Raw genomic sequence first — 21,902 nt, 5'->3', positions numbered from 1 at the left:
GGAAACAGACAAACAATATCCACGTTTAGATCATGAAAGTTTCAACCATACGAGATTCATTGTCACCCATTAATGTGGAGCATGAACCAATTAGATTACAGTATCTATGGATGTAATTTCATCATCATTCTGTACTGTAATCAGGGTTCAAAATTAACTTTTTCGTCCACCAGCCAAATGGCTAGTGAATGTTCACATGGTACCAGCCACTCAAAAGATTACCATTGTTTTTGGCTGGTGAGTGAAGCAAATTACCAGCACACTTGCATATTTTACCAACATTTGGCTGGTAAATGGTGCTAATTTGGAACCTGACTGTAATGTACTACTGTTTATCAGACACTGTGAGATATATACTTTATATATAAAGTCCCATGCTCAGTGGCCAGCAGACAGACTGTGGTTGTACTGGGCAGCTCCAGGTATGAAAGTGGAACTGTGTGAAAGTGACAGGTCATCGTTGCAAATGAGAATTTGTTCTCAATCGACTTACCTGGATACTGTAATTAAGGTTAAATACAGTAATATATATATTACTCGTACCACATGGTCTGTAGTATTCTCTCTACTACTGCAGTACTTTACAGGGATATTTATATGTAGTACCATAATGAAACATGTATCACTATTTTGTACTACAATATTTAATGATTGTACGAACGATGACCCAGTGGAAATATGGGTAGCTTGTGTGTGGGTGATCTTAAAGTAACGTTTCAATGGTATTTCACCAGAAATAGTTTTTTGAACCATGATTGTGCAAGTACAATATGTATTTAAGATATGAATTCACATGCCATGTTTTGAACATTGGAACAGCCTGTGTAGTGGGTGCTCCGAGCAGGAGTTTTGGGGCCGATCACCGATCGCTGTGTCTTTTTGAAGCCTTCTATTTATCATGTCATACATTATCATATATTAATTTTAATTTTCTTAACAACAGTTTATAAGTATTAATATTACAGAAGATAATGTATGGTGAATTGTCAAACTGTTTACTTTTATGACAGGAAACGTTCAACTTTCCAACACACTTTAACAGCTCAGAGCTTAACATATAAAGCCTTATTTCAGAATAAATTACAAAAATTAAAAAAATTAATTTATACAACTAAAGTGTACTTAACTTTTGTGATCAAATGTTTTTTATTTTTATATATTAAAGGAATAAACAACTACAAACTACAAACATACACCGAGACAGAGAAAAGAGAACGTGTCAGGCAGAAGAGAAAAAATAATAATAAAAATAAATAAATAAGAGGGAACGAAGAGGAAAAGACGAGGGAGACAAAAACAACAAGCAGAAAACAGACACACACACAAACACATACACAAACAGACACAAACACAGACCGACACAAGATAAGGAACCTAAAAAGGCTACAGCCCGGACTCAGCCTCGCACGTCACCCAAGCGTCCAGGGCTGTCACTGGCGCTCCATTGATACGTGCCGTGGACAGCTCATATACACTACATCCAAGTCGGAAAAGGTCCATGTGCGGAGTAGAAGGTCGGGAGGTGGTTTCACGCGTTGCAATCATTTTTTTGCAGCTGTAAGTCCAGCAAATACAGCACGTCTTGAGTGTCCAGAGAGTTGAAGTGTGACGGACGTTTAAAATCAAAAACATAGACAGAAACAGGCACAGTAACATTAAACAAGGCAGATAATTGGATGCAATGCTGTTCCAGAACCGACTGACGGGAGGACCCTCCAGATAATGTGAAAATATGTGCCTTGTGCTTTTAATGGTGTACTAAACTTAAAGTGCAGAGCAAAAGAAAAAACAAATTCACAATATTGGGATGTCAAGATAAAAAGGCATGAGGTGTAAGTATTTGAGGCTGTCCTTCTGCTGTGTAATGAACTGAAAATAGAAGCCATGACTTAATAGGGACACACGTTTAGAGAGTATCAGTAATTGTTTGGCTTTTGTCTAGCTCAAATCAAAAAAATGTCCTTTCAATCACTGCAGACATTTCTACAGCAAAACAAATTCTTTGTAGTTTAACAATTTAACACTAATACTAAGGTAAATAAATGTTCTTTAGCTCCACGTCAGGGCTGAATACAAGTGAAGCTACACAAAAACCATTTCCTGTCTAATAACAAAAAATGAACAGCCTATCTAATCGAGCTACATTTTAAAGACACTTCATATCTCTTGGGATGTCAACAAACTGCAGCTTAACAGAACCACAGCTGCACTGTCATGAGGTCTTCGCATCATGATTCAGTATCTCATAAGCTACTTGTTAAGCATCAATGGCAGATTTTTCTTCAGAAATTAAGCATCTCTGCTTTTTTGACAGACAGCTTGTTCTCTTCTCATCTACAATATTCCTGCCTGTGCTAAAAAGCCGCTCGCTATCTACACTTGTGCATGGTGCACAGAGGTAGGCTCGTGGGATGACTGGCTCCGATAGGTAGAGGTTCACCTGCGATGATGTTGAGCTGCTGATTTCACCGCCACCATGTTCCCCATCTTCAGCCAACAACTCAGCATACGTAGCATGCAAGGAGCCAGCTCGTGGTACTTTCTCTGGGGGCTCGGTGCAAGTCGCTTCCAAACTCGCCTCGCCATTCTGCTGCTCCAGTCCTGTGGCGAGGACATCAGAAAGCAGCCCGCGGATCTGGAGCTTGAGTGCGTCGGAGAAATATCTGTCTTTATACCTTTTTGTTAAAAATAAAAACAAAACATTAATGGATTTACTTAAAAAATAAGAATCAGAAGTACTTTTTGATCCCCAAAGAAAATGAATGAAGGAAATGCCAGCCAGCCTGCCTACAAAAAGATTAGCACACTGTAATATTTAAGGCATTTATCAATCATTTGGGCCAAGTTAGATTTTCTTGCAAGATGAATTGGGGAGCCTACTTAATCATTATATATATTTCAATTTATATTAAATGATTTCAATATAATTACATTCTCTGACAGTGACACAACTGGGACACACACACCTTTTATATACAGTCTATGACACACACACACACAAACACACACACAGAGAGAGAGAGAGGAATGTGTGAATGAAGTTCTCACCTCGAATCGAGCACTGTAGCGATGGTATATGGCTCTTCGATTGAATGTCACTGAATCTGTTCTGGACCGCTTCCAACAACGTGGCTTTCGTAGTTTTTACACCGTGGTCCGTCTCAGCTGTTTTCTCCAGAAGACGAGTTAAAGCTCTGATGGATGGTATAACATCTGCAGCTGATGCAGTTGATGAGATGATCTGTTGCGTGAGCTCTTCAAAACGGGGCGAGTAGAGAAATCATATTTTCCACCAATTTCCACTGGCTGCCGGTGAACAGGGAAGGCAGGTCATAGTCAGCTCCATAAGCACATAGAGCAGGCTTCTGTTCCAGTAGACTCTGTAGCATATTAACTGTACTGTTCCACCTGGTAGTACATCCTGTTGTAGCCTCTTAATAGGCTGGCCAAGTTGCTTCTGAATACTTTGAAGTCGAGAGTAGGCAAGCTGGGAATGTTTGAAATGACCGACGATGCGTCTTCCACAGGCTATTATATCAGCGATGCTGCGTTGTGATAAAACTCCGTCGGCAACGGCAAGCTGCAGTGTGTGAGCCATGCACGGCAGGCTGGGTAGATCTAGATCTGCATCCCTCATGGCCTTTACCATGTTCTTGGCATTATCCGTTAGGATAACGTGCACTTTTTCCTTCGGGATTCCCCGTGCGCGAAACATGTCGCTGAATGCAGCAGCCAGAGCCTCGCGGTGTGTGACCCCGAAAATGTTGAGAAAGAAGCACAACTCTTTTTAGTTTTAAAGTTTTGATTAATAAATTGCGCAGTTAGGCTCAACATGGACATGGGACATACATTTGAACTCCAAATGTCACTTGTGAAGCTGATTGATGTGACGTTGTCCTTCATAAGGCTGTCAACATGTGCAAACACTGTTTGGTATAACTGCGGCAGGCAAACATCAGTGAAATATTTACGCCCTGGCAGAGTGTAGCGTGAATCCAAGTAAGACATGAGTCGCCGGAGCCCTTCGTCTTCCACCATTGACAGCAGCTGGTGGTCGAGGCGTATGAATTCCATTATTTTGGCTGATATTTCTTTTTTTTTTCTTGCTGTCATTACTGTAGGGTTGCTGTCGTTGCAATGCCTCTGTTACAGACGGCTGAGTGAGTGGCGCCGGAGCTGCTACACTACCCCGCTGTCTCTCTGCCGTAGCGCTAGCTAACTTTGAAAACTCCTAATACTCCTTTCCGTGACTAACCTTCAAATGTCTGATGAGGTTGGTGGTGTTGAAATTTCTTTGGAGCTTTCCGCCTCGTGGAATTTCCTTGGCACACACGTTGCAAATCGCTAATGTATTGTCTTTTTCAGACAACTTGTAAAACCTGCCAGACCGGTGAATGTAGGGAGGCCGCCATTTTGAATGCAGTAGAAATTTCTCACGAGTAGTGCGTCATCTGATCGGCCTTTATGGAGACCACCGATCAAACTATTTAAAGCATTTATCGGCAGATAACGATCGGTGACCGATCAATCGGAGCACCCTTAGTTTTCATCAACAAGGTTCCTCGTATCTATGTCCTTATACAGCAGAATGAATAAAATTCATTCAATGAAAGCATATACTTTATATCTTACCTTGCTCCAGTTCGTAGCGCCTGCTACAATTTATCTCCGAGTGTGAAGACGGCGTACTGCTTCCTGTAAATTACAAGACCAAAAAAATACACTTTTATAAAGCAAACTGACACGCTTAGCTCTGCTGATGAATGGCGCTGAAAGCAGCCAGGCACACAGCGTGCATGGTGGGGTTTAAAACATTAATTCCAAAGTCTAAGTAGCCTCTTTAACATCCAAATACAGTCATTGTACTTCTCAAGAGTTACTAAACTTTCTAAACAGACTAGCTCGGCGTTTCATTAATAATCATATACTTGTTGGAGCCCACGTGGAGGAGAAACAAAACGCTCCGTACGTCTTGAACAACTCTGTGTGTTTCCACGTGAAGTCTGACAGAGTGTACAGACAACTCTTTTACCAGTTGGTCTGAAATACTCCCATACTTTGGAAGCTTTTGCTCTCTCGGACTCATCTCCCTCCCTATTAGGTACTCCTACCCCCCTTCCCTCCTCCTATTCTGCATACACACACACACACACACACACACACACACACACACACACACACACACACACACACACACACACACAGACACACATACACTCACACACACACACACACACAGACACACACACACACACACACACACACACACACACACACACACAGACACACACACACACACACACACACACACACACACAGACACACACACACACACACACACTCACACACACACACACACACACAGACACACACACACACCACACACACACACCACACACACACACACACACACAGACACACACACACTCACACACACCACACACACACACACACAGACACACACACAACACACACACACACCACACACACACACACACACAGACACACACACACACACACACACACACACACACCACACAGACAGCTGTTTTTGTTTGCTAGGACTGTAACAAGTCGACAGAGTTTTGATGATTGAAGAATTATTGATTGACCATCAGTATTTTTGAAGTTAAATAAATCCTATAAGACTTTAACAAGAAGTTGTTGTGTGGTTATTTGTGTATTGTATTGTAATAACAAGCTGGATTATACAGGTCAGTGCTCGATCTCTGACCCTTCTTTTGTCCCTTTAAAAGCTACAGAGATAAATTAATCAAATTGATTGAGATCTGTATTTAAAAGAGACCACCTTTGAGACTGTCACAGTTCAGTTATTGGCCCCTGAGTTCAGGGTGGTGCCCCTGTGTCAATTTGGTAAAGTTATGAATACACATTCATTAATATATAACATATAAATATAAAATATAATATTGATAAAACATCTTTGATACATTGCTAATAATTGATTCTGTACCCTTACCAATTCCCAACAATACTGTACATATCTGTCTACATGGTTCAATCAGTATATCCATATTTATTCTGTTTTCTTCTTATTATATATTCTGTTAATACACTGCATATATCTATTTCTATTTAATTCCTACTACTAGTATAATGTCACTGCTACTACATTGCACATATCTGTACATGTTGTTCATATATTGTTCATATTACATAGCCATATTTATGCTTGATGGTGTTTTTTGCCCCCAACCGCTCCTTCCAGGCAGCGCTGCGACCGCTGCCTTCAAGGCACCTAACCCTAACCTTAACCTCAACCTTAACCCTAAACCTAACCTTAACTCTAACCCTAAACCTAACCTTAACTCTAACCCTAACCCTAACCTTAACCTTAACCCTAAACCTAACCCTAACCTTAGGCACCGTTGGGGGCAAAAAACATTGATAAACCATATTTATTCTGCTCTTATAACACTGCAATATATGTATTGTCCTGCCTATGCACCACCTGTCTATACTTGGTATATCACATTGCACTTTTCTGCTTTTTTTGCACTTCTGGTTGGACACAAACTGCATTTCGTTGTCTTTGTACTTGTACTCTGCACAATGACATTAAAGTTGAATCTAATCTAATGTGGCGGTTTTTATTATTATCTCAGAGATCTAAACATGTCTCTTATAACATGTATTCATGCATCTGTGTTTTCTGGTATTACTGTTAGGCTATATCTTGTTACATGTCATCCATTAGTCATAACTGTATTCATGCTTCTGATATTACTGTTATCACTGTATATCCTGCTACAGTTAGTGCGGTAGCTTTTGTTGTACTTTGCACTCATTAAATGGTAAATATATTTTGACATTTGTCTACCTTTATTTTTTTATGATTACATTTGCTTGGTAATGTTAACACATTATTAGTCATTTTGGTAATTTTCAGCCACACATAATCAGCACAATGTTTTGAAATTAAATATTTGAGTGTAAAATTGTCTCACACGCTTAATGTGTAAAAGGTATTGATATCACACATTTGTGTGTAAAATTTACCTGACACAATTTCTGTCTTAAAATTGCTCAAACATCTATTGTGTAAAACATGTGTTGACATAACACATTTTCTGTGTAAAATTACCTGATCCAATTTCTGTTATAATCGCTCACACATCTATTGTCTACATAGTGTATGTGAAGTCCCTGAACTGACTCACCACATGTGTTCAAATTCTACACATGATGTGTTATTTTGAACACATCTTTTTTTGCAGTGTACGGCCTTTGGGGGAGAAAGAATTGTAATGGCATTAATGTTGATAATGTCTAATTGTGTTTATACAAGAAAGTTGTGTTGATATTAATGTTAATAAGAGTGTTTGGTGTTAATGATACATGCCTTATTTTGAAAGGGGAGATGTCATATACGGTAGTTAGAATGTGCCTGCGCATATACTGTAGTGTGTACGGTAGTACCCAGAAACGTGTGTGTCACTGCTCACTTGTTACTTGCATGGGTAAAGAAGACTAAATGATGAACTGCCTCTTCATTATCATTTTACAAAGGCTTCAAAAACAGCAACAAAAATGTCAAAAAAGCGACATATGTCACACAAAAACATAATGAAATGAGGTATAAAGAAACAAAAATGGGGGGAAAATGGAAAAACCATGCAGTGGGAAATTCTATTTTAACATTATAGTTTAATATCTTACAAGATTCTCTTATATACTTTACAGGAGTTTTCCTAATAATCTTTAGTTGTGTTATAGACTTAGAGACTCCAAGAGAAGAAGCAACTGGCATCATAAACTCTGGCCTAGTTGAGAATATCCTTCTCTTTTTGGAACTCAGCGTTCCTACTGTTTACCTTTAGCAGATAAGGAGGAAAAGGGCCATAACATTTGAACTGTATCTCCTTCTGTCTCTTGCTTTAACAGGTGTTTAGGCTAAGTAGAGAGCAGGATCAGAGGGGAAAGGTTGTAAAGTCATTGTGACTGTTTGTGGTGTTTTTTCATCTGCGTAGCTGCTAGACTTATCCTGGAGGGGGGGGGTTTAAGTGAGTTCTTACTATATAGATGTATGGTTTTCTAGCTGGGTCAGAAGACCCTTTCAGATGTGCCATGAGTACTTGTGAAACTGTTTTCTCTGCATTTGCAAATGTAAATAAATACTCAAAGACCAAACTTTGGTTTAATCCTCAAATCGTCCTTATTTGTTTCATCTGGTGTTTTTGATACGCACTCCTGCTGCTAACAAGAAAAACTTCCACTACAAACAACAACAAAATGGAAAAAACTCAGAAAAGGCGACAAAAAAGTCTATATATATATATATATATATATATATATATATAAATGTATATATAGAAAGGACCCCTTAGCTAAAAGATAGATGGAGCAGGGACCCCCACCAAATTGAGTTGAAATTGGTTTGCATATTAAACTGGGCCTACAATAACGTGTAGGCAGCTTAAAGTCTCTATACATACCTTTTTATGTTGCATACAATACTAAGCTATTCAAATAATAATAATTCACTTATTCATATCTTTATACATCATGTTTTAATGTTAAACATACATGTGGCACAGTTAATCCTTAAAGCTTAACGGTATCTGTGGATGGCTACCTTAGTGGCTACGACAACGTTGTGTAAATTTAAAAACAAATCACAAATATGCCGATTTATGCTAATAATATGTTGGACTTATGTAACTCATATTGGTTAAACAATAACTTGGGGCCCCCCTGAAGTAACTCTGAGGACCCGCCAGGGGTCCCGGACCCCCTGTTGAAGATCTCTGCTCTACACCAGGGGTCTTTAACCTTTTTTAAACTAAGGACCCCTTGACTGAAAGAGAGATGGATCAAAGACCCCATACCCCAAAGACTACATATATTGTATAAAATTAAGTTGCATATTAAACTGGGCCTACAATAATGTGTGGGCGGCCTAAAGCACACATTGATTGTTCATGTATTGTCCAAGTCTTGTTTTGCACTGTATTTGTGTGTATTGTTGTTTTTAGTTGTCTGTATCTGTCTAGCCCATGCTGATGTCCTGTACAAGTGGTTCTGTCTTCATGTGCCGTAACTGTGTTCAATGTTCTATGTTTCTGCAGAACAGGAACCTGCTGGAGACCAGTGTTTAAACTGAGTCAGGCCCGTTTATATTGTAACTTAATGTTACTTTTAACTTTCCTGTATAATAAATTAAATGAAAGCCTTTATTCATATCTTTTAGTGTATAGAATTCTAAGCTATTAAAATAATTGTTAGCATGATTTTTTAAAAATCAAAACAATGTGCAGTGTGAACGCAAACTGAACCAAATGAAAAATGCCACAATGCTGCAACTTCACGCCCGATTCGCAGCGAGTCCACCCTTCTCACTATTTCCAAGAAGTTATAGCCTTAGCGCTAAGGCTATAACTTCAACGGTCAATCCATGATAGTTTGGGCCGAAAGTGAACGAGGCCAGGTGTGTTTTCAATCCCCCGCCCACTTTCCCTCTGCTCTCCACGTGGCCTCCGTGCAATGCATGTTTTTTTTCATACCAAGGGCTGAGGGGAAGCAGTGGTGTGGTCTAATGTCACGTAGACTACACCACTGAGGGGAAGTGAAAGAGGGCATGTTGAAACACCAATGAAACCAATGCCAGTTATAATGCTGAAAGAGTTCCGTTTCAGCTGTGAGAAAGTTTCTATTTACTGTAACATTTTATCATGTGACCAAGGTCCAGCCAGTGAGACTGCACATTTCATATTGGGGAGTGGCCACAAACACACACACACACACACACACACACACACACACACAAAAAACACACACACAGAAACACACACTCTGACGATCGATAAGGAGCATCGCTTCACTTCGTCTGATGGAAGTTGAAGCTCCTTTTCTACGCAGACCTGCTGAGGACAGAAGAGATGCACGCTGATGGCTGAAAGTTCAGTAAGTGGAGCTATGATTGGTTGAGATGATGTCATTGGTTGTTGTTTTTTTGGAGAAACGGTTGAATTGACGGTGAAACTATCTAAAGCTGTGAATCGAGATGGCCGCCTGTGTGAGCAGCAAGCAGAGAGAAGTCCAGATAAAGTGTTGCCTTGAATGAGAAAGATGAGTTCAGTGTGGCCTGTCAGGGCTTTAGGGTCTGTCAGACCAATATTTAAAGTGTACATTAACGGTCGATGGAAAATAGTAAACCGTCTTCAGCATGGCAGCAAACTAAAGCCAGTTTCAACCAATTTTATGTCACCATCATCTGTGGTAATCAACTTCAGGGAATAAGTGTTTCGTCAACAGTGTTGGGCAATTTACTCAGGAAGTGTAAAACGTTACTTTTTACTTATCAGAATCAGAATCAGTTTTATTGGCCAAGTATACTTACATACACAAGGAATTTGACTTTGGTAGGTGTTTACTCTCTATACATTCAACAAATACTAGTAAAGTAGTAAACATTCAGCATACAAATAGTAATATAGACACATACTGTAATATAGAAACAACAATATACATATAGGCACATAATATAATATACAAAAATACAAATATACAAATAAGACATAATATCAAGACAAGTTCACCGTTCCCTCTAATTTTTCATGTGTCTGGCATATACACAAGCTCCCTGAGCACACTGAGGATCACTGTGAGCAACATCAGTTGTGCACGCTGTGGCCACGCACCAGTGTCACAGCAGTTCAACTCCTGGGATCATAGCAAGTTACATAGCTTATTAAAAGAATCAAATTACAGCAGCAATTTCCATTAGTTTACTTTTAATATTTTCGAGGGTTTACCACTCAACCGCTGAGCTACCGGCTCTGGCCCACTTAAATGAAAAAGACAAAAATCTTGTTGTTCATGAGATGTGTAGTATGTTATATGTGAGAGTCCTGCTTTAGCCATGGGAAGAGTCCAGTTGTGGCCTGGGTGAGGGTCCTGCTCTGGAAGAAATGAGACATATACACCTTTCAGACATAACATTTTGTTCACATTAAAACATTCACATTTTGCACAATGACATGTGTGCTGTAGCTTGTGATACAGTGTAAATTCCTGTAACTCTTTGTCTGTAAAATATCTAATTACACTGTTTTTATTAGCATTTCTACTACCCATACATTATCTAGTAGTAACAGCATTTAATGATTAATATCCATAAATAAAAAATATTAATAAATGTCACTAGAATATGCACAAATCTGACTTAAATTTTACCTTATTTTTCACGTCTGTCTTTCTCACTTCTCCAGTGGTTGTACACTTTGTCCAGGTTGATGGCTCCGTCTGCTTCTTACTTTGACTTTATGCGCATCAGCTGGTCCAAATGTGCCACTTCAAGACGATTTCTGGATGCTGTTTTGATATGATTCATTAAACTAAATCCTCTTTCACAATCTGCACTGGAAGCTTTAAATGTAGCACAAATATCCACAAGCTGTGAGATCTCCTTTAGCTCCTCACATCTAAGTGCTGCAGCCACCATATCTGAGAATGTGCTGATTGACCCCTGTTTAAGTTTTTGCTTCATTATGTACTTGAATTCAGCATATTGACTGTTAATGGCCTCCATAGACTGTGGGTGGTGGAGAATGGCCTCATACTTTTTTGCCAGTGTGGCAATGTCTGCTGATCCATAGTCAAAACTGATGTCTGAGCTCAATGCTTTACTGTCAAATGCAGACCACTCCTTTAATCCATCCTCTGGAAAACGAGCATCCATGTGCTCACAGAGCTTACTAATGAAAAGAGTAATCTCACCAGTATTTCTGCCATCAGCTGATGAGGTCCCTATTGCCTCTTTGACACGGTCACTCCAATGTACATCCTTCTCCTTCAAGTATTGGGAACGCAACTTCTCAATCTTTGCTCGAGCAAAGCAGTGCCCTTCCATCACAGTCAGATTGCGTCTTTGTAAAGAGAGGCAGAGTTGTGCTAGCTCACCCAAAACATCCCCCAGAGCAGTGATAGTAACCTTGAACTTTGAATCACTCAGCTTTTTGTAGCAGTACTTTGCCACTGGATCTCTGTTATCAGTGAATTCTTTTTTGCAGACAGCACAGTGTAGTTCCTCAGAACAGCATTCACAGCTTGGTGCCGCGACAGCCAGCGCACTTCGTTCAGAGCCCTGAATGACAGTGTATCTTCATCAAGAATCTTTGCTAGGTCCTCCATTTTGCCCCTCTAAACAGTGGACCGAGAAAAAGTGGAATATACAGTTCTAAGAAGAGTTTCCACATCTCGCATCAAAGGCACATCTTTCCAGGCATCATCAATGCCCAAGTCCTCTCTATGGGCCACACAATGTTGTTCAGTTAGGTGTGGTATTTGGCGCTTTAACAAAGCCGCAACTCCGTTGTGTCTTCCTAGCATTACTGCGGCACCATCGGAGGTCAGCATCACCATTCTCTGCATGTCCAGTCCATGTTTGGAGTAAAACTGAGTTATTGCCTGCACAATATCCTTAGCAGTGCATGCTGTCAGCTGGATGATGCCAGTAAAACACAGTTTTATAGTTGACATCATTTTCCTCCCTGTATTTAATATATATGACTAGCATTTTGTGTACTGTTATGTCTGTGCTCTCATCTACCATCAGGGTATGCCAAGGTGCATTTTTAACACTGCACATAGTGTCATTCTCATTGATTGAGTTCACAAATTCAAAGGTATAGTTTTTGCTTTGCCAGCTTTCTGGTATACTCACATACTTTGCCATGTGATCGTGGATTTGTTGAACTGACAGCACTGATGCATTCATTTTGATGGCCAGTAAAATATTGTCAATGAGAACTTTAACTTGCTCAGGGTCAGATTTTGTTCTGTGCAACAGCTCGTTCCTTTTCTCCCGGTCTTTTGCGCTCTCCCGCAATAATGTACCAATCCCCTGTCCCATCTTGAGTCTTCGTACAGTTCCAACAGCTTTCAAATGAGTTTTCTGCTGAATGTGACGCTTAAGGTAGTCCAACTTCCATTCAGTCCACATTTTCCACACAAAAACTCGCTTGTTACTTTGGCTTCGCTGCATGTCTTGCAGAGCAGACCTGTCTCACTCGAAAAAGAAAAAAATCTCACCCAGTTTCACCACTTGTTCTCCTGTTTCCACATACTCCGACAGCCATTCCATCTTAAAGAACCGCATTTCTTTTTTACTTTGGCTTGGTGGGTGGATGTGTCACTGCCCGTTCGTTTCGCCATGATAAGGGGTTTGCATTTGCGTTGCCATCTCTTATCTCTGCTGCACTGTTGTTAGCTAGCTAACTTGCATGGTGCCACGGCGCGTATGGGTAGGGCACATACACAAGCACTGTCAATGCTATGATTGGCTGCATAGCGTAAGTGAACCGTATCATATCACTGGCTGGACACCTGTCACTCACTGAGTCTATATGACTCACCTATATGACATGACAATTAGTTTTTCACTTTAATGTACTGTATCAACATACTGGACCCAAAATCACACAAAAAACACAAAATCCGATTTGAAAAATGATAACTTTTTTAATATAAAAACACAAACATGCTCAACCAAGCATTTTTAAAAGTTTGTAATGTAAACATAAGTTGTAAATATCAACATATAAAGGTAAAATTCAGATATAATCAAGATATATACAAAAAAAATATGATTTACAAAAAAAGCGGAAAAAAAAGCTCCTCTGGATGGCAAATCCTGTCTTTTCCACTCCACACAGCTGGGACACCAGTTCTACTAGGAAGTTGTGTGTGGCTTATCTCACAGTGTAGGATGTAGGAATTTGTTGTAGCAATGTCCACAAAGTGCAGGAACAGGGTACGGTACCAGCGAGCAGTTCTGCGATGGGTCGAATAATACTGGAGAAGCTGGTCTGACAGGTCAACCCCTCCCATGTTCTTGTTGTATAGGCAATGATGGGGGTAGGGCAGGGAATGTATTTTACTGCCCACTGTCCATCTCCACCCTTCACTCTCCTCTGGACAGCCTCACCAGAAAACGCTGGATGGATTGTGGAGCACATTGACATCTCGCGCGTGTCCATCCACTTCACAAAGACCAGGGGGCCCTCTCTGATCCATCTTACAGTGCCTCTCTCAGATTTTTTGTTGAGGGCATTTGCTCTGCTACTAGGACACCCATTCCTGTTGTCCCTGTAGGTACCACAGGCTCCAAAGTTAATGTTAGCCAAACCAAGGAACAGTTTGGGGCTTGCGTAAAAGTTGTCCATATAAATATGGTATCCAGGGCTGGATTGGGACGAAAAAATTATAATTTCCTTCAAGAGGGGTCTCAAGACTTATCTGTTGATCTTGCACTTAAATAATTCATTCATTCTTAAAGTTATGATTTGCACATTTATGGTATTTATATTATTGATATTTGATATTGTATTGCCATTATTGTTATTATTACTAATTTGCTTAATATTGGCTTTGCAACTTTTAAAAACAGTTTACTGTTAATTTTAACAATTGTAAGATTTATATGTTGTCGCTTTGGACAAAAGTTTCTGCTAAATACAATAACCATAACCATAACCTTTCCCAAATGCTACAATAAAGCTGAGAGTAGTATATTTCAGCTACCCAACAGGCCAACCGCTAGTATATATTCAATGTAAGCTTAAGCAGTTAGGTTACCTGACAGCCACTAACTTTAATGTTACAGCCAAACTGCTTGTTGTCGTTATGACGTGAGGATTGATTGAATTATGTTCCATCAGTGCGACCAATCACATCATGTGTGCAGAGTGCAGTGTTTTAAACACAAAGTGTGTGGTAAAAACATCCATTTTGTAACAGGAGAGTGGGGTTTGAAGCCCAGTCAGGGCTCATCCAGTGAGGGTCAAGACCATAGAAATCATGAAAACACGGCAGAACCAGCCAGCTAGTAGATGACTTGTTAGTTGGCTAAGGTTAGCTTGCTAACTCCGACACGCCACATGGGAACACGTAGTCTCACATTGCCAGACCTATCTCCACAGCGCTGGAGAGGAAGGTCTGGCAATAGGAGCATATACTCCTGGAAAGGAGTAAAAAACGGTCAAGGGATGTTTGCATTTCTTTAAACCAATTACAATCGTCTTTGGCGGCGCTAAGCTCCTGACGCAGTGATGGTGGCTCTGCAAAATATTCTCTGGAAGGAACTTGTTTTGGTGGAACATTTTCACCCCGCCAAGGAACAGTCACCCCAGTGACAGCAACATCAAGAAGAAGGAACACAGAAGCCTGGAAAACAGCAAGGGCTTAGAGAAGATCTAGAAAAGATGTGTAAATCGAAGCCAATAGTGGTTCCAGTGGTAATCTCTAACGCCCAAACTGGGACAGTGGCTCCATCAAATTCCAGGAACAATATCTGAGATCTCTGTCCAGAAGAGCGCAGTCCTAGGAATAGCTAAGACCACCCAGGATGGGGTGATTGAGGAATTACATTATATATTTTATCTACTATGTAGCGATCAAAAAAATAATTGGTTCACAGCATGTTGGAGATTGTACTTTTGGCCACTGCTTTACTTTAAAGTCAGAGGAATGCAAAGTTTATTGATCCATATTCTTGGTTCATGAATCAATGTGCTTGAGTTATTAAGTTGTATTTGCACGGATTTGTACATTCATATTTTTCTGATTCTACTTAAAACTAATAAAAAGTTGTCATCACATCTCAATTTACAAAACTGGTCTGTTTTGATAATCTGATTATTTTTAACCCCAAAAAGTTCTATACGTTGATAATGTTTTTTTGGTTTCTTTTGGATCTTTGCAGGGACCAAAGATGGAGACACCTCAAGAGGTCGTCTTGGGAACTTTAGAAGATTTGGGAGCTGAGGACTTTGAAAAATTTAAGTGGCACCTGCAGCAGAAAGGGGCCCTTGAAGACTTCCCAGCAATCCGAAAAAGCAAACTGGAGAAGGTAGACAGGATGAAGACAGTGGACCAGATGTTCTCGACCTACAGTATGAACACCATTAAAGTGACCAGAATAGTTTTAGTGAAGATGAATCAGAATGAGCTAGTGAAGAATTTATCAATCACCATCTCAGAACCTGCAGGTAAGTCATAATATTATGAAATAGAAAATGGATGTTACAAAAAAATCAAACATATCATAATGTCTTCAACAAACGTTAGCTTTTTAACCAATGTCTCCCTCTTATTTACAAAGATAGACATATATATTGTGCTTACAACAACAGAACAAGCTACCAAACACATCTACCAAAGACACAAAATGTAAAGTGTCTCCAAGAACAAAGTTGATGAAACTAAATCAGACAATCCAGTTTTTGTTGGCTCTTCTGGTTAACAATTGCACACACTGATGCCACTGTGAGAAACAGCTTGGGAAATATTAATTCCCATCCCTCTGCAATTAAGTCATATACCACAGACCACAGAATCCATGGATGCATGACTTGGACACACAACATATCAGTTGTTGTTGAGGAATAATAAGTAATTTTAAATAAGTTAATCTCTTAAATAGATTTCTGGAAAACAGAAATGTGCACAGACAATAACTCGAACAACCCCTCATTGATTTCATTGTTTTATTTATTCAGATATTCTTGCTGCGTGCCAGCGAAAAGTTAAATCCAACTCACAAAAGAAGTTCCAGTGTGTGTTTGAGGGGATTGCTAAAGCTGGAAACAAAACCTTTCTGGATCAGATGTTCACAGAGATCTACATCACAAAGGGAGGGACTGAAGAGGTCAATGATGAACATGAGGTCAGACAGATTGAAACAGCATCAAGGAGACCAGACAGACCAGAAACAACAATCAGACAAGAAGACATCTTTAAAACTCCACCTGGAAGAGAAGAACAAATCAGAACAGTGATGACTAAGGGAGTGGCTGGCATCGGGAAAACGGTCTTAACACAGAAGTTCACTCTGGACTGGGCTGAAGACAAAGCCAACCAGGACATCCAGTTCACATTTACATTCACTTTCAGAGAGCTGAATGTGCTGAAAGAGGAAAGGTACAGCTTGGTGGAACTTGTTCATTTGTTCTTTAGTGAAACCAAAGAAGCAGGAATCTACAGGTTTGAAGAGTTCCCGGTTGTGTTCATCTTTGACGGTCTGGATGAGTGTCGACTTCCTCTGGACTTCCTCAACACCAAAATCCTGACTGATGTTACAGAGTCCACCTCAGTGGATGTGCTGTTGACAAACCTCATCAGGGGGAAACTGCTTCCCTCTGCTCGCCTCTGGATAACCACACGACCTGCAGCAGCCAATCAGATCCCTCCTGAGTGTGTTGACGTGGTGACAGAGGTCAGAGGATTCACTGACCCACAGAAGGAGGAGTACTTCAAGAAAAGATTCACAGATGAGGAGCAGGCCAGCAGAATCATCTCCCACATCAAGACATCACGAAGCCTCCACATCATGTGCCACATCCCAATCTTCTGCTGGATCACTGCTACAGTTCTGGAGGACATGTCAAAGACCAGAGAGGGAGGAGAGCTACCCAAGTCCCTGACTGAGATGTACATCCAATTCCTGGTGGTTCAGTCCAAACGGAAGAATGTCAAGTATGATGGAGGAGCCGAGAATGATCCACATTGGAGTCCAGACACCAGGAAGATGATCGAGTCTCTGGGAAAACTGGCTTTTGAGCAGCTGCAGAAAGACCACCTGATCTTCTATGAATCAGACCTGACAGAGTGTGGCATCGATATCAGAGCAGCCTCAGTGTACTCAGGAGTGTTCACACAGATCTTTAAAGAGGAGAGAGGACTGTACCAGGACAATGTGTTCTGCTTCGTCCATCTGAGTGTTCACGAGTTTCTGGCTGCTCTTCATGTCCATCTGACATTCACCAACTCTGGAGTCAATCTGCTATTGGAGAAATGGAAAACAATCTGGTTGTCTACACTTTTCAGAGACAAATCAAAACAGTTCTACCAGAGTGCTGTTGACAAGGCCTTACAGAGTCCAAATGGACACCTGGACTTGTTCCTCCGCTTCCTCCTGGGTCTTTCACTGGAGACCAATCAGACTCTCCTACGAGGTCTGCTGACACAGACAGGAAGTGTGTCAGAGACAAACAAGAAAACAGCGAAGTACATCAAGAAGAAGATCAGAGAGAATCTGTCTCCAGAGAGAAGCATCAATCTGTTCCACTGTCTGAATGAACTGAATGATGGTTCTCTAGTGGAGGAGATCCAACAGTCCCTGCGATCAGGAAGTCTCTCCATAGATAAACCGTCTCCTGCTCAGTGGTCAGCTCTGGTCTTCATCCTACTGTCATCAGAGAAAGATCTGGACGTGTTTGACCTGAAGAAATACAGTGCTTCACAGAAGGCTCTTCTGAGGCTGCTGCCCGTGGTCAAAGCCTCCAACAAAGCTCTGTACGTGCACACGTAACTATCCAGATGAAATATAGTTTTTCTTCTTCCTGACGTTTTCTTGTAATTATTTTCTTATGTGTTGCTGATTCCTCTTCAGACTGAGTGGCTGTAACCTGTCAGAGAGAAGCTGTGAAGCTCTGTCCTCAGTTCTCAGCTCCCAGTCCTCTAGTCTGAGAGAGCTGGACCTGAGTAACAATGACCTGAAGCATTCAGGAGTGAAGCTGGTGTCTGCTGGACTGAAGAGTCCAGACTGCAGACTGGAAACTCTCAGGTTGGTGTTCAGCTGTATGATAAATGATGGCTCTCAGATCTTATTTTCTTCGTATATTAATTATTAAATTGACTTTTCATTTCAGACTGAGTGGCTGTAATCTGTCAGAGAGAAGCTGTGAAGATCTGTCCTCAGTTCTCAGCTCCCAGTCCTCTAGTCTGAGAGAGCTGGACCTGAGTAACAATGACCTGAAGCATTCAGGAGTGAAGCTGGTGTCTGCTGGACTGAAGAGTCCAGACTGCAGACTGGAAACTCTCAGGTTGGTGTTCAGCTGTATGATAAATGATGGCTCTCAGATCTTATTTTCTTCATATATTAATTATTAAATTGACTTTTCATTTCAGACTGAGTGGCTGTAATCTGTCAGAGAGAAGCTGTGAAGATCTGTCCTCAGTTCTCAGCTCCCAGTCCTCTAGTCTGAGAGAGCTGGACCTGAGTAACAATGACCTGAAGCATTCAGGAGTGAAGCTGGTGTCTGCTGGACTGAAGAGTCCAGACTGCAGACTGGAAACTCTCAGGTTGGTATTCAGCTGTTTCATGAGCTCTTATTTTCTTCATATAATAAGTATTTAGTGGACACCATGGCCTCAGTTCTCAGCTTCTAATCTGGACCTGAGGAAGAAGTTAAATATCTATATTATATATAATATAAGTCTCTTTAGTCTGTTTTATGATTCTGTATTAGACGTGGCAGCAATATCGTACTGAAGGGGTTCGCTGACTCTGGAGCCTGTCAACAGGATAAGGTTTCTGTTCACGAAACAGACATATCACTTGGATTTACAAAGAGCAGGTTTATTACAGGACTTCAGAACACTATTCTCCATCAGTGACAGTTTTTGTTGCTGTCATGAGCATACAATGCGTCTAACGCGTGCATGGGTGTGTGTCTGTGTGTGTTTTTGCAGTCTGTCAGGCTGTCTGGTCACAGAGGAAGGCTGTTCTTGTCTGGCCTCAGCTCTGAGCTCCAACCCCTCCCATCTGAGATTGCTGGACCTGAGCTATAATCATCCTGGAGACTCAGGAGTGAAGCTGCTGTCAGCAGGACTTAAGGATCCTAACTGGATACTGGAAACTCTCAGGTATGGACAGATGGACAAAACAGTCCCTCTGCCACTAACCAAGGATCTCTGGTTCATGTTTAATGGAGAATCTGAGTGAAAGTGTATGAAGTTGATTGTGACTATTTATTCCTACAGGATGGACAATGGTGGACCGCAGAGGTTGAAACCTGGTGTGAAGAAGTGTGAGTGTGTTTTAATATTGATTTATTAACTAATTTTCAGGGTGAATGCACATTGATCAACATCCCTGTAATTGGGCCAAAAGGATAATTTTCACCTGTTGACCATCTGCCTGATGTTAAATATAAAAGACACACATCTCAAATCAGAACCAGAGAGAAAATGAAACACACATATACAGAGACACACACACACATATACAGAGACACACACACACACACACACACACACACACACACACACACACACATACAGAGACACACACACACAGACACACACATAAATAGAGACACACACTCAGAGACACACACAAAGACACACACACACACACTCAAAGACACACACATATACAGAGACACACACACACACACACACACACACACATACAGACACACACACACACACACACATACAGAGACACACACACACACACACACACACACACACACACACACACACACATATACAGAGACACACACACACATACAGAGACACACACACACACACACATATACCGAGACACACACACATATACACACACAGTGAGACGCACACACAGAGACACACAAACACAGAGACACACACAAACACACACACACACACACACACACTCAAAGACACACACTCAGAGACACACACAAAACACACACACACACACACACTCAGAGACACACACACACACACACACACATACAGACACATACAGAGACACACACAGTGAGACACACACAAACACACACACATACAGAGAGACACACACAGTGAGACACACACAAAGACACACACACACACACACACACAGACACACACACACACACACAGAGACACAGACTCAGAGACACACACAAACACACACACACACATATACAGAGAGACACACACAGTGAGACACACACACACACACACACACACACACACACAGACACACACTCAGAGACACACACAAACACACACACACACACACATATACAGAGAGACACACACACACACAGACACACACTCAGAGACACACACAAACACACACACACATATAAAGAGACACACACAGTGAGACACACACACACACACACACACAGAGACACACACACACAAACACACATATACAGAGAGACACAGACTCAGAGACACACACACACACACACATATACAGAGAGACACACACACACACACACAGAGACACACACAGTGAGACACACACACAGACACACACACACACACAGTGAGACACACATATACAGAGAGACACACACAGTGAGACACACACACAGAACACACAAACACACACACACACAGAGACACCTAATTATTTATTATTAATTAAAAAGAAAAAAATTCTGATTATTTTATTCTAAACTTGTTCATAATTTCATGTAAATTAGGTTTGTTGACCATAACTTCCAAAGAATACGTGTAAAACTATCAAACTAGTGGTAATGAGTTGTAATGAGTTGACTAGAAGGTGTAAATAGAATTGGGTGATATTTTATACTTCATGCTTTATAAACAGGAAACAGACCGGGTCAGTTTGACGGGAAGACAACACAAGAGTTAATAAATCAACAGATGATAATCTGCTGCTGTGTTGTGTCTGTTTCTCTCCATCAGATGTCTGTCAACTGGAACTGGACACAAACACAGTGAGCAGAGACCTCAAACTGTCTGACAACAACAGGAAGGTGACATGGGTGAAGGAGTATCAGCCATATCCTGATCATCCAGAGAGGTTTGACTCCTGTCCTCAGCTGCTGTGTAGAGATGGTCTGACTGGTCGCTGTTACTGGGATGTTGAGAGGAGAGGAGAGGTTCATATATCAGTGAGTTACAGAGAAATCAGCAGGAGAGGAGACAGTTATGACTGTTTGTTTGGATATAATGATCAGTCCTGGAGTCTGAACTGCTATGATGGTGGTTACTCTGTCTGTCACAATAACATCAGAACAGACATCCCCTCCTCCTCTGTCTCTAACAGAGTAGCAGTGTATGTGGACTGTCCTGCTGGCTCTCTGTCCTTCTACAGAGTCTCCTCTGACTCACTGATCCTCCTCCACACCTTCAACACCACATTCACTCAG

At 41.0% G+C, this 21,902-nt stretch overlaps 1 pseudogene; it reads left to right on the top strand.

Moving 5' to 3' along the window:
• The window catches only part of LOC116057041, a 395,907-nt pseudogene extending 374,005 nt beyond the window's left edge, over nt 1-21,902 (top strand).

Source organism: Sander lucioperca, chromosome 5, assembly GCF_008315115.2.
Source record: "Sander lucioperca isolate FBNREF2018 chromosome 5, SLUC_FBN_1.2, whole genome shotgun sequence".
Lineage (NCBI taxonomy): Eukaryota > Metazoa > Chordata > Actinopteri > Perciformes > Percidae > Sander > Sander lucioperca.
This window is presented reverse-complemented; position numbering and strand designations above follow the sequence as displayed.